General features: G+C 39.8%; 1 long non-coding RNA gene across 1 annotated transcript; it reads left to right on the forward strand.

Annotated features, from left to right (window-relative positions):
- The first annotated feature begins 12,414 nt into the window (after nucleotides 1–12,414).
- Nucleotides 12,415–13,089, forward strand: LOC136839198 (uncharacterized). Its single transcript, XR_010853252.1, has 2 exons — nucleotides 12,415–12,749; nucleotides 12,971–13,089. It is a non-coding gene; the product is annotated as an uncharacterized lncRNA (long non-coding RNA).
- Nucleotides 13,090–14,174: the final 1,085 nt, after the last annotated feature.

Genomic DNA, 14,174 nt, shown 5'->3' on the forward strand with positions numbered 1-14,174 from the left:
AAGAGGACAGGGAAGAAATACCCGTCTCATAAACATTATTATAAGAATAGCACCTTTCAGTTGCCCCTAATAATATAGGGAATTAATTACAGCACCAAGACGTCTGGGTTGTTTGAACCATTTTAGTTACGAAAAACGAAGGCATTCCGGGTTAGCGATCTGCAGAGGCAATAACCTTTTCCAGCAGCTTTCATTATATCAAACACGGCTTGCGCTGTGGTCATTCCGTGATAATTTACATTACCCAAATCCATAGTTACTTTCGAAAGTATATTCAACCTTAGTTTTAAAATGCGAGTTGTTAGATCGTAAGTCTTTTTGCTCTATCAAATATGCCATGCGCACAAATTGTTTTCGTGTAAAACAAAATCTTTTTAAGTCTGGAATTACCACCGACTTATCAAGGACACTTCGTCAGTTTCATAAAATGTAGTCTGTAATTTAATTTAAACTTTTCACAGAAGCAAACAATAACTACGTCTAAGGTCCAAATATTTTATTAGATAATTTCTTAAATGATTACGTAGCAAATATAAATTACGATTTCCTGTTTGTGTGTAATTTAACGCCCTTTACTTCTGCATTTAGCTGAGGATAACATTACAGACAGATCTGCAACGGTTGTTTAAAAAAAATGGTGAAATAGTCAGGCGTAAAAATTGTCGTAGATAAGTAAGGGAATTTCCAAAGAATTTCAATTTAGTAGAATATTATTGTGCTAGTTAGTTATGTTCAGAAACGATGACCTTTTATGGTATCAGACAATTCTTAACCATGCCAGACTTCTAATTATCAGGGACTGTTACAAAACAACGATGTATTATTATTATTATTATTATTATTATTATTATTATTATTATTATTATTATTATTATTATTATTATTATTATTATTATTATTCGGGAGGACACCTTCTCTGAGGGCAGTTGCATTAAAAACTATAGCTGTTTCCACAGCATTTAATTTACGCCTGAACAACTCCCAAATTCCAATAGCGATTAGACCCAGAAGGTCTCAACGAATCCAGGCCCGATTTCGTCACCAATCTATTAGAACCAACCAAAACACTGCTGAATAACCGACTTGACAACTGTACACCCCCGCTTGCTACGAGTATATATGCCCTTGTAACCTGCATGCCATTCATTCACTCTTTGAAGATAAACGCCACAGAGCGTTTGAAACGTCAGAGGAAATAAACCTAAGAGAGCAGAAATCTTTGTATGTCCTTGGGAAACCTGATATACCAGCTACAGGCTGAGAAAAAAAAAAGATGATAAGAAGAATAGAGAAGACTGTATAAATTAAATGCCGTGGAAACAACTATTATTATTATTATTATTATTATTATTATTATTATTATTATTATTATTATTATTATTATTATTGTCCGCCTGAAAACTTCAACGAAATAAAAACATATTCATGAAACTAATTCCAAAGTTCGCAAAACTTTATTAGGATATTCATGATCTTCAAGCGCAAATTCATGTCCTCCGAAAGGCTGTAATTTCGAGCACTTCTGGTGAAAGTCCAGAGGAAAATAAAAATCCTCATCAACTTCTGACGCAATCATTGGAGCCTCGTGAAATGGGGAAATAAAAAGAGGTTAGAATGTCCTGGAATGTCCTTGGACTGATTAAGGGAGAGATTTTCTCCGTATTTTATCAGAGTAATCATGCGTCAGTTACAGTTTATTGAAATTAAAGTGTGTGTTTGCGCCCGAGTGACTTTACAATAATCGAACAACGCAGAAAAATAATATGCAGGAGCTCACACATCGTTGGGCCCGGCCCCAGTGCTTAGTAATTCTTTTCTACCAGTATATATATATATATCTATCTATCTATATATATATATATATATATATATATATATATATATATATATATATATATATATATATATATATATATAAATAAATAAATAGATATATATATATATATATATATATATATATATATATATATATATATATATATATATATATATATATATATATATATATATATATATATATATATATATATATATATATATATATATATATATATATATATATATATATATATATATATATATATATATATATATATATATATATATATATATATATATATATATATATATATATATATATATATATATATATATATATATATATATATATATATATATATATATATATATATATATATATATATATATATATATATATATATATATATATATATATATATATATATATATATATATATATATATATATATATATATATATATATATATATATATATATATATATATATATATATATATATATATATATATATATATATATATATATATATATATATATATATATATATATATATTATAGTGTAACTACATTATTGCTTTAGTTTTACATTTTACTTTTAGTTCTCATATTACTAATAAAATAATTAATTTCTTCGTCTGTGGTATTTGGGCGGGGCTCGTTTTGGTTCTTAGCCACGTAAAATAAGTCTAATCCTTCGGGCCAGCCCTAGGAGAGCTGTTAATCATCTCTTTGGTCTGGTTAAACTAAGACATACTTTTTTTTTTTTTTTTTCGTGGTAACCTTGCCCCTGTCTCCTCTCCTTGGGGCGGTGGGAGGCCAGAGACATGTCTCCTTCCAAAAAGAAGGTTACGTCAATCTGACTGTAGTAGTGCTTACCGATGCCCAGAGAGAACTCTGAACTACGGAACTACGGATTAAACTGCCATTACACAGGCAGGACAAACAAGTAGGGAAAACGAATAAACATAGAAAAATTGATAGACAACTTGTAACAATTGGAATACGACGGCAAGATCAACATGAAAGATGGACGAATTGAAGAGCTGCTAGAGAGGCCAACAAGGCAAGAGGACTCAGCCAGAGTGAAATATTAACAATGGGTTTAAAGCAAGCTGCCAAGGAGCTTAAAAACAATAAAGACATCATTATATGAGAAGGTGACAGAACAGCAGTGTACATGGTAATGTACAATCATGAATATAAAAAGAAGATGAACAGCATTTTAAACGACGCAACAAAATTGACCAAAGTCAACAAAGACCCTACAGATCAATTAAAAAAGAAAATGGCACTACTATCAATTAGGCCAACAAACAGTGCTATAAGAACATTTTCCCGAAAATTGTGGGAGACTCCAGCCCTGGATGTTGTTATGACAGTTAGAACTCGTAAAAACAATCCTTAATCACCTGTACCGTTCACAAGCAACCCCACCCCAAATCCAAGAAAAGACCACAAGGAGCATGCTCGAAGCATGCGCAAAAGAGGCACCATTTTACTCCCACAAAGCCGAATCATTCTGCCGAGTAGAGAGTGAAGTTAAGGGTTTCCCCCAAGGTGTTCTCATGGCGAACACGTACATGGCCACTTTAGAAGATACAGTATTCAGTAACCATGAAAAACCTGTAACGTGTGCAAGATATATTAACGATATTTTCATCGCAATAAATGACAAACAAGATGCATAGAAAGTGAAAGACATCTTACAGAAGAATCCATGATAAATTTCACTATCGAACACAGCGTAGATCAAAAACTACCATTCTTAGACTTATCAGTAAACACGGAGACAAGGAAATATGACACCGAGGTATAAGCAAAGGCGACGAACGTCGGGGGTTGCCTTAATGGGAGAGGCGAGTGCCCCGAGGCGTTTGAACGGTCAGCAGTCTGATCATATGTGCGTCGGGCCTTCACCCACTGTACCACAAGGGAAGCGACATACGTGGAGCTGAACAGAATACAACTGCTCACAAACAATGGATTTAAAGACAAAATGATACAAACAGAAATAGGAAAGTTTCTTGACTGTTTCTACCCTAAAACAACGAAACAGAACAACATAACAAGGAGATAAAACAACAGATAACAATATACTACCAGACTGATTTTAAGAACGAATAATACAATAACAACAGCAACATTATCGAGAAAATTATTAAGAAGGGAGTTAAGCCACGATCCCCCTACACCGACATAAACATACGGGTATATTGCAAGCCCGATCTACTGGATTCCCTTGTAATGAAAAAACAACACCTGCGGACCAACGCCGAATGAGATGGCTACCAATGCAGTTTATGAATTTAATTGCCCCGAGGAGAAATGCAGACCTTCCAGTGAAAGCCGCACGGCTAGGACATCGACTACACTTAGACGGCGATTAATGGTGCACAGAAACACGGGAGCCATCTTTCAACACTAAATAAACAAACACGACAACAAACCATCGTTACAAGAACGGATAGACAACACCAGAATAAAATAGAAATGCAATACATATCGGGACAAGACAATAACAGAAGCTGTTTTTATAACAACAAACAAGCCCACACGAAACGTCCAGATAGAAAGATATATGGCCCTGCCCTCCCACCGCCCCAGGAACAGGAGACAGGGTCATTGCCACAGCCAAAAACAAGCCCCGCCCAAATACCACAGATGAAGAAATTAAACATTTTATTAGTAATATAAGAACTTAAAGCAAAATGTAAAATTAATGGAATAACGTAGTTACATTATATAATAACATATAAATGTAAAGGAAATAACTAACAACCCCCTAGGAAACCAATCATCATGAATGAAAGTAATAGCAAACTCCCAAATCCAAAGTGCCGTCCTCTTGGAGCTATAAATAGAATGGAGGATGTTACTGCGCCTTCGTTCTTGCTTGACAAAGCCCGCGACACAGGCGAAACGGACCGTAGCAAGTGAAATAAATGAAAACCATGCCCTGACTGTGTCCTTATCCACATTTCTGAAGAAAGACTGAATTCGAAAGTGAGAAAATATGAAAAAGTCGGTATCAAAAAGTCAATGCCACAAAGGCGATCGCTTACAACAAATATTGTGAACAAAAAACTCTGCCCAAAACACACACACACACACACACACACACATATATATATATAGGGTCTGGGTCACAATCGCGACTGCTGTAATCCCGACGGACATAAGCCCGACAGCCAGATTCCCGACAGTCCTATATACCGACAAGACCAAATATGTACATGTGTTTATGTTTGTGTTGGTTTGTTTGTTTGTATGTGTGTGGGTGTGTGAGTGTGTGTATCGACCATTTGTTCGGTTAAGATGGAAACTGTTAAAAGACAACAATCAATACGCTACAGCAATGATGAAAACTTTAGTTTAATGATGCGACATTGATTTGCCTTGGCATTTCTTCCTTCGAATGAAATTCCGGAAGCTTTCAAAGTTTTAAAATCTTATTTGCCGGCAGACGCGGACGATGCTGTTACATGGTTTGAAAATAGTTACGTACTCTTAAACTTATTAATTATACATTTGCATATGATCCTCCATTTAAGTGTGAACCTATATTTTAATTGTATATTTAATACCATCATTATTTTTTATATATAACAAAATCATTTAAGAAAACAAAATGTATGCTTTCTGTCGGGATTTTGAGCTTGTATATATGATGACCTGTCGGGATTATGGCATTATATTCTGTATATATATATATGTATAATATATATATATATATATATATATATATATATATATATATATATATATATATATATATATATATATATATATATATATATATATATATATATATATATATATATATATATATATATATATATATATATATATATATATATATATATATATATATATATATATATATATATATATATATATATATATATATATATATATATATATATATATTATTATGATTAGCAAGAATTCGCTAGCAAATTGCCTCCCCCTCCTTTGTTGTTGTTGGTTGTTGTTGTGTTTCATTTACTGCCAGCCGGCCGATCGATAGACCATCTGTCTATCGACTTAAAAACAAGGGTTTAAAAGATTAAAGGCGCTCCCATTTTTGATAAAGATCTTTCCTTCGAGGCAAAAGTAATCTGGCTTGGGCGTTTCTCCTACAGGCCAAAACCTCCCCTGCGGGCAGCAGGTGCAATGAGTCAAAGCATCTGTGTTGGGCGCACCCCCCCTGCCCCAAAGGAGGGGATAAAAGGCAAAAAGCCCACGAGGTCCCAGACACACGCGGGCTGGAAGATATGGAGTGAACTTGTGAAGACGTCCTCAACACCTGGCCCCATCGATGCCCTTGCATCCTAACCACGTGGCCCTTTCCAAAGTGTACTTTTCCTCGTGCCCTTCAACCGTATTCCTCGAGCCCACACGCCATTGCTTGGAGTTTCGAGGAGTCCCCCATCGCCTTGCCCCTTTACGGAAGCCCTTGCATCTCACCACGTGGAAGAAACTCGTCCTCGGAAATCGCAAGTCATCCACGGACCGCCTTCTACACGCCCTCGGAAAATCTGCTAAGGTAAAGTGCCCTGGAAGAGCCCCATTTCAGTCACGCTTTTGTCTCGTAATATTTTCTTAAAGAGAAAGCCAGAAATCTCCCTTGTCTAATGTCCGTGCGCCTCTTGCATCGGCAGTATTAATTCTTTATTACTCCTTTGGCACCCTCAGTGCAGCTTCGAATTCATTATTCTTTTGTCTATTTTCATTACTGGCGTATAATGTGCATATCTCTCATTTCAGAGGGATCCTATTTCGTGGAAGCTTCTCGGACTGTGGCTGGAATTCCCCAGTTTCATTCAATCTACTTGAGTTCCTCTTTCCCGTACTAATGTCATTTATGTAAATACACTACTTTAAATTTGCCCACGTGTTTTACGTAATATTTCCCTCAGTAACAAGAGCCCTATGCTCATATGAAATTCTCCTTTGTTTTCCTCTTTTTTTACGTTTTCCCGTACCCACGAAGTCAGAATCACAAGGCTAAATTAACTTAAATTGTTGCTACCTGTCTCACAGAGCATATTTCAAACTAAAACCACGGAAAAACGTAAAAATGGCGACCTGGCCATAGATCTCGTTTTGCAGTTGCAGTTCCCCTAGTGTTGCTTTAGTGCATTTGCAACTTGCCAGATCAGCTATTAGCAAAGCTAAGCTGGGTACGAGACAATTACGAACCTTTTGTGTAAAACCAGCACACAGATCCAGAAAATTCCACGTAAGTAATGTGTTAATCTTAGCAAAACCTTTTTTACAATCGTGACTGTTCCTAGGAATTAGAAATAGGGACGCATGTAATCACTGAGAGAAAAGAACCGCCGTATTAGATTCGTTAATGCATGCCTTTCAGGATAGGTAGTTAGGAAATAACCAGTGCTAACCATCCTTTGCTTCGAGGAATAGTGAAATTCCTCGAAATTCCTCTGTGTTAAAATCCTTGCCATATTCTTGCTTCGAGGAATAGTGCGAAAGAAATTCCTCTGTGATAAATTTTACTTCGCATTTCGAATTAGCGAACTGTTATTTAGGCGCGAATAAAATTCCCACGTGGGACACGACGAAGTCAGCTTGCATTGCTGACAATTCTCTCAGTGTAGTTAGAATTCGAGTTAGGTGTTAGGAAAGCGAAATTTAAACTCCGCTTATAGGGAAAATTACTAGGCCGTTGTACTGTTATCCTCTCAGACGACTGTCCGAATAAATATACGGGTTCATTCACCCAGAATCTAAAAATACCTCCGGTGTTGGCCAAACGACCTGCACCCCACCCCCGCCCATGCCCGCGTGTGTAGCATTTTTTTTTTTTCCCCATTCATTTCCCAGCATACATTTTTCTTTGGGTTTCCCGTTAGTAATTTCTAAGTCCTAAGGGACGAATCGTAATTCAAGTCCTAAGTGACTCCTAAAATTCTACGTCGTAAAATTCTATGCACGTGGCGAGAATTCTCCAAATTCCTCCAAATTCCACAAATTCCAAGTCCTCAGTGACTCCTAAAATTCTACGTCGCACGTGGCGAGAATTTCTCCAAATTCCAGTCCCAGACTCCTAAAATTCCTCCGAGAATTTCTCCCCAGTCCTCAGAGACTCCTAAAATTCTCGTCACGTGGTGAGAATCTCCAAATTCGTGGACTCCTAAACGTGGCGAGAATTTCTCCAAATTCCAGTCCTCAGAGACTCATACAAAAATTTCTCGTGGCGAGAATTCTCTGCGGGAACCCAAAATTAAGTCCTTTTGAGACATTATATAGTGTAGTTCACACACATCTAAGCCCTTCCTCCGGGACTGATCATTCTAGTTCGTTAGAACAACTCCTTAACTTCACGCTACAGCCGGCCAAGTCCGAGCGTGACAAAATCCAACTACGTCTTCTGAGACACATATTAAAATTCGTTCGCCAAGAACAACCACGTCTTTCCAAGACATATCAAATTTTAACAAAAAGGTCTCCTCAGACTTACTAATCACCTGTCTTATTCAGACAGATCCATTCTCCTGCAGTCTGAACCATTGAGTGTTTCAGATTCCTGCAATTGAGTCTTTTCAGACAACCTGAGTCTTTTCAGACATATCATATAACCATTATTTCAAGATGGCTAATACCAGAGCCCAACAAAACGAGGATTTTCAAATTCTACATGTCCGCTGGGAAGGACATGGGACTATCGGGCAAGATCTGAGAGCATGGGTTCAAGAAGCGAGTGGACGATGCCAAGGCGGAGAGAGCAAGAGAACGTGAAGAAAGGGAGAGAGAACGTGCAGAGAGAGAGAGGGAAGAATTGCCCAAGAAGAACAACGAGAGGAGAGAGAGAACGAATTGCCTCAAGAACAACGGGAGGAAAAGAACGTGCAGAGAAGGATAAAGAAAAGAACGTGCAGAGAGGGAGAGAGAACGTGAGGAGAGAGAGAGAACGCGCCCATGAGCTCCAGGTGCTAGAACGACAGCACGCCACCCCCCCGCCCCCTGCCGCGGGAATGAGTGCCCTCAGCCAAGCTCACTCGTTCATGCCAAAATGGACGGAGTCCGAGCCTGAAGTATGGCTTGAAAGGGCCGAACGAGTCCTGGAGTGCTGCGATCTCTCCCCGCGGAACTCTCCCTTGTTCTCACTAAATTCCTGGGCGGAAAGGCCCTCGTTGCCTACCACGCCCTTCCCGCAGACGATCGGGAAACTGGGAAGCCGTACGCCAAGCAGTTACGAAGGCGTGCGAGATTACCCCCCCGAGCGGTGGAGGAGACGTTGGAGAGAGCAGCCCAGAGAAGCAGGCCAGACTTGGTCCGATTGGGCGTACCATTCGGAGCGGGCGTTGACAAAATGGCTCGATTCCGAAGGAGCCACTAACACCGCCGAGGTACTCGAGCGGTTTAAATTCGAGCATTTCCTGCCCTCGCCACTCATATAGTGGAAAAAGCCCCAGCAACACTCACCGAGTGTTGCCGAATAGCAGATATGTGGGAAACTCACCACCCTCAAGAAGGATCCATGGGGCGGAAGATAAATCCCCCGTCCCTCCTCGGAGGTTCAAATTCCCACAAAAATGGGAACTCGGGCAAGCCCCTAACTTGCCATTATTGCAAGAAAACGGGGCATTCCTCCGAACAGTGCCGGAACAAGAAACCGGCTCCTCTCTCTCCCGGAAAACCGACAAATAACTCGCCTGCGCCCTCCACAGGGGCAGCGCGGAAAGACTTTAGCCAGACCTTTTGCACGGCGTGCAAGGTCTATGGCCATTCCCGCATGGGCAAAATGCCCACGCAATAACAAATCAACTACTCCCACCGTCGCCTTGGCCGTCACAGATCCCCAGTCATTAGGCCCTCCCGCCGAAGGGCCTGTATACGTGGCCCCTCCACGAGGTAGCGAGCCCGCGCGCCGAGTCACTGCTTTCGAGGACTCGGGCGCACAAATCTCCCTCATCCGAAGGGACAGAGTTCCCTACGGAGCTATCGTCAATAGACGAAAACTCGTCACGATCGAGGGAATAAATCAATTTAAGATGATACTCCCTACGGTCCAATTGAGAGTCTCAAGACCTCACCAATCCAAAATTTGCAATCTTGCAGTAGCAAGCCATCTCCCCGGAGGCTATGACGTCATCCTGGGACAGGACTTTCCAGTCCCCACCGAAATCACGACAATCTAGGGGTCCCATTCCCCGAATCATTCCCGGGCGCGAGTAATCCTCCCCGCTTCTCCCTCAGCCAAGACTGGCGCCCCTGGGTACCAGGAGGACGTGCAGTCCCCACCAGTGCCACCTGAGTACAATGTACAGTGGCCCCCTCGATCGGTTCCCGATCCAATTCCAGTGCCCGGCCCTGCCTCAGTGCCAGTGCCAGGGCCCCAATCAAATCTCCCTTCAGGAGATGCCAAATTCCTGCCGGTGCCACTTGCATGCCCCGAGCAGGGCCAAGCTTCGTCCGTCCTGACCGACGAGCCCAAGAAAACCTCTGATAGCGCCTGAAGTGCCAGCGCCAGAGCGCTACGCCGATCTCCATTCACGGGATCCAACTCAGGACCCTCTCTTCCCCGGCCTGGCACCGCTACCAGCGTCGGTCAGAGAGACGGTTCCTCCCGACCACCGCGAAGCTCACCTGCAGGTGCGGCCTCGCAACCCGTGCCTGAGCTGGTCATCGTTACCTGCGAGCCGCTCACGCCACCCCGACCGCCTCTCTCTGCCTCAGCCCGTCGCCGACGCAATTGCAAGTCAGGATTCTGCCATATCTCCCTTGGCCGATGAACTACAAGAGCCGCGACGGATCATGGTAGAACCAGCACGGAACACTCCTGCGTCAGCTGTCGCATCAGCAGGCCCAGGTGGTACTCCGTGCCGCCCTCCGGTCGCGGGCCCTCCGCTTCCCCGGCCGAGGACAACTGTCCCATTAAGAAAGGCTCGAGGCGAAATTACCACGGGCGTGGGACATTCCAGGTAATTTACAAAGAGCTCTAGAGCTCCCATGGCACCTGTGCCGCCATTTCATCTTTCGAAGGTCTTGGCACCCCTAATCCAGAAGGGGATGTCAGACCCTCCTCTATCTTCTTCCGTTCCTCAGGAACTGCTATCTCTTATCATCCTCTATTTAATCTTCCCTTAAATTATCCCCACAAGAGGCAATTAAATACGGGATACCATTCCCCACACAATGTATAAATCATTAAGAATAACAGAGTGAGAAGTGGCACGCCCTTGCGCCCATACCTTGGCACCGGGCGTGCGTGTCAGCCCCTCCTGAAGGAGTCGCGCCCTTCGGGTGCACTTTCCTCGCCCTGGGACTGAAGTGATAGTCCGGGCCGTAATTTATAGGCAAAGGACGATAAATTCCCGCCTAACACAATAAAACCCTCACTCTTTTTCCCTTAGCTCTTCTGCCAATATCATTTACTTTCTTTTAGTCATTTAGTTATCTTTATTTTAATGAATCGCGAGTCATAAACTCTTGCCCTTGTGATTTAAATGCCCCTTTTGTAAGCTCTGAGGGACGTGTCCCGCCTTCATATGCGGTCAAGTTTCATTCGTAACGTCTTGGTAATTTTCCTTTTGTTATTATTATCCCTTTTCCCCCTTCCATTCCTTCCAAGATCGCTGTTTGTCCTACCCCACATCTTTTGTCTGCTCGCCCCGTCATAACATTGAGTTGGCAGTAGACGCATAAAATTAGCGTAGTTTAAGGTTAGCGAATTAAAACCTCGCGAATACTCTCGCCCGCACACGACTGTCAAATTCCCGGTGTGTGGGGTCATCCTCAGCTCGCGTTGAACGATAGCTGAGCCAAAGTACGTTAAAACGAAGATAAATTATCAATGCGAATATGTATAGTCATTACAGTATCGTGAAAAAGGGGATGTCATTTACAAAAATAAACGCTGTTTTTCATTTACACAGCCTCTTCAAGGCAGATTGTACTAACCGCATGCATTTTATCTAAAATTAAGTAACCGTGTATTTTAATTCTTGAACAATAACCATTTCTTTTCATTTGTTGGCCATAGCCTCATATACGTGGTCCTATAATCTTAATTAATTCACAATTGTTCGAGTCACATTATAAAGTTACAGTGGGTAACCAAATCTAAAGTAATTATTCTTTTGCAAGTGTTTAAATCACTTTGCGTTCTGTTAACGAAAATTGTCCCAATGTGTTATTAAAAGTAATGTCTCAGCTTCATAAAACCCTTAGGAGTAAAGTTCATTGCAAGGCAGAATGTAGAGTAACGTAAAGCATTTGCCGCTCATTCTTGAATATCGATGTACACACCCGAAGGAGGTATGTACATCATCTTGTATGGGGAGGTATTATGATTAGCAAGAATTCGCTAGCAAATTGCCTCCCCCCCTCCTTTGTTGTTGTTGGTTGTTGTTGTGTTTCATTTACTGCCAGCCGGCCGATCGATAGACCATCTGTCTATCGACTTAAAACCAAGGGTTTAAAAGATTAAAGGCGCTCCCATTTTTGATAAAGATCTTTCCTTCGAGGCAAAAGTAATCTGGCTTGGGTGTTTCTCCTACAGGCCAAAACCTCCCCTGCGGGCAGCAGGTGCAATGAGTCAAAGCATCTGTGTTGGGCGCACCCCTGCCCCAAAGGAGGGGATAAAGGCAAAAGCCCACGAGGTCCCAGACACACACGCGGGCTGGAAGATATGGAGTGAACTTGTGAAGACGTCCTCAACACCTGGCCCCATCGATGCCCTTGCATCCTAACCACGTGGCCCTTTCCAAAGTATACTTTTCCTCGTGCCCTTCAACCGTATTCCTCGAGCCCACACGCCATTGCTTGGAGTTTCGAGGAGTCCCCATCGCCTTGCCCCTTTACGGAAGCCCTTGCATCTCACCACGTGGAAGAAACTCGTCCTCGGAAATCGCAAGTCATCCACGGACCGCCTTCTACACGCCCTCGGAAAATCTGCTAAGGTAAAGTGCCCTGGAAGAGCCCCATTTCAGTCACGCTTTTGTCTCGTAATATTTTCTTAAAGAGAAAGCCAGAAATCTCCCTTGTCTAATGTCCGTGCGCCTCTTGCATCGGCAGTATTAATTCTTTATTACTCCTTTGGCACCCTCAGTGCAGCTTCGAATTCATTATTCTTTTGTCTATTTTCATTACTGGCGTATAATGTGCATATCTCTCATTTCAGAGGGATCCTATCGTGGAAGCTTCTCGACTGTGGCTGGGATTCCCCAGTTTCATTCAATCTACTTGAGTTCCTCTTTCCCGTACTAATGTCATTTATGTAAATACACTACTTTAAATGTGCCCACGTGTTTTACGTAATATTTCCCTCAGTAACCAGAGCCCTATGCTCATATGAAATTCTCCTTTGTTTTCCTCTTTTTTTTACGTTTTCCCGTACCCACGAAGTCAGAATTACAAGGCTAAATTAACTTAAATTGTTGCTACCTGTCTCACAGAGCATATTTCAAACTAAAACCACGGAAAAACGTAAAAATATATATATATATATATATATATATATATATATATATATATATATATATATATATATATATATATATATATATATATATATATATAATATATATATATATATATATATAGATATATATATATATATATATGAATATATATATATATATATATATATATATATATATATATATATATATATATATATATATATATATATATATATATATATATATATATATATATATATATATATATATCTTTATATATATATAATATATATATATAATATATATATATATATATATATATATATATATATATATATATAGTATATACGTCATACAAATATATATATATCTTATATAAATATATATATATATATATATATATATATATATATATATATATATATATATATATTATATATATATATATATATATATATATATATATATATATATATATATATATATATATATATATATATATATATATATATATATATATATATATATATATATATTATATATATATATTCATATATATATATATATATATATATATATATATATATATATATATGACTATTTATCACATCACCATGATTCATATACAATCAGAAAGCTACAAACGTCCTTTAATATCAATTCACTCTACCTCGGAAGTAATATATTTTCATATATGTTACCGAAGAGGAATTTTTAGTTGATAATAAGTCCACCTCAGTGGGGTCGAACCAGCGACGGATGAGGAATCAGGACTACAGTGACACACTAACCAGTCGACCACAAGAGAGGGTATAAGTGAATACCATCTCCCATCAACCCACCCGTCGAACTCAGGTGTTTTTGCGTTTGGAGACGATATCCACCCACCTCTGCCATGTTGACCGTGTAGTGCGTTTGTCGCGC

The sequence above is a fragment of the Macrobrachium rosenbergii genome, chromosome 1 (genome assembly GCF_040412425.1).
Source record: "Macrobrachium rosenbergii isolate ZJJX-2024 chromosome 1, ASM4041242v1, whole genome shotgun sequence".
NCBI lineage: Eukaryota > Metazoa > Arthropoda > Malacostraca > Decapoda > Palaemonidae > Macrobrachium > Macrobrachium rosenbergii.